The sequence below is a fragment of the Apaloderma vittatum genome, unplaced genomic scaffold (genome assembly GCF_000703405.1).
Source record: "Apaloderma vittatum isolate BGI_N311 unplaced genomic scaffold, ASM70340v1 scaffold41523, whole genome shotgun sequence".
Classification (NCBI taxonomy): Eukaryota; Metazoa; Chordata; class Aves; order Trogoniformes; family Trogonidae; genus Apaloderma; species Apaloderma vittatum.
In genome coordinates this window covers 22019-23532 of record NW_009709494.1, presented here as the reverse complement: position 1 = coordinate 23532, position 1514 = coordinate 22019, and positions in this window count along the sequence as shown.

Sequence of the window (1514 nt, the reverse complement as noted above, 5' to 3'; positions counted from 1 at the left end):
TGCAAAGACAGAAACAACCTGAAACCAGCAGAAACAGCATGTTAATTCCAATAAGTGCTCGATGCAGCACACCAAGTCACATCACTGACTAAAGCAAGCAGCCTTCAAGATGGGGAGGCAGTCACTGAACCACTTATTCCTGAACAAGCAGATGTCACTGTGGAAAGCAACTTCTCGTTATGTGCCCACACATATGTAACGACTTTCCTGTGCCAGTTCGAGCTTCTCTCAGTGTGGTTTGTCAGCCCCCTGGCAACCTAAGTTGCTGATATGAGGAAAATGGGAAATCCAACATCTCAAACATGCTCTCTATGAAATCAGCTCAGGAAGCCTCTATTTTTGTGTCACATGCACCTTAGGAATCAAAGACATCACATTTAATTATCAAAAATTTATTATCTGTGGAAATTCCCAGTGCAGTCCTCCATTCTGAACGTGTCAGATACTGTACAACAAGCCCTAAGACTTCAGGTAACAATAAGTTATTTAAAGAGCCTTTATAACATTTTAACAAACTGAAGATGTAAGACTTGTGAGAGTGTTCAGCTGAAATCATGCACACCGCCTTTTCTGCCCTTGCACTGCCTTTCACAGCACACAACATTTAGAAGATCCTTCAAGAGCAGCCCTCGTGTATTAAACTAGGAAACAAACACCAGCACTGGCAGAGTAAGGAACTGCAAAAAAATTCTCTGTAAAAGAGCAAAATAACAGAGCAGGTAATGCCAGCGAGAGGAGAGCAGAAACTCACTGCAGAGAAAGACACTCTAGTCCTTGCAGAAGATTCCTGTTTTCCTTTCACTGCACATACCGTTGCATCAGCTTTTCAGCAATGTTTTGAAGCAATTGGAAACCAGTCAGTCAGTCTCTGCAGAGCGACACACACTCAAATGCTTTTCTTTTCTCCTGTACGTGATCCTCTTTCTCTAGCAATATGTTGCATATTGTCTGTCAGAGAATCCTGACATTGTTAGAGATTAAAAGCATGTTTGGCAACAGCAGAGGGATAGGCGAGATGATTTGAAAGCCGAGTAGATGCTTAAACCTCAGGGGTGTGACGGGGAATAATTAAAATGTTGCATCCCATAGCGATTTGAACATGCCAGGGGAAAGGCAGCAACAAATCCTGCCTCACTATTTTCTTAGTTAAGAAGAAATTAAGCAGGTTTACAGGACCAGTAGCTTTGGCAGCAAGTGCCTAATAGCTGTTTGTTTGTTTGTACCTCACACCACTGAATGCAGGATGTGCAACTGGGCAAAACAAAAAGCTGCCAGACAAGAACACTGTGCAGGGGCTTGTCTGCTCCAGCAGCTAAAGGCTGCCAGGGAAGAAACCCCAAGAGAGTTAAATGCAGTCATGCTAAAAATACTTGGGAAGAGCAAGCTAATGAAAACGCCGAAGTACCTCGCTTCTTATCACAAAGGCTGTATACTAACACTCTACCAAATTGCTTCCCAGAAGCGAAGGGGACGTTCTTTCATTGGACCAGATTCTTCTCTTAAGGGATCCTGAA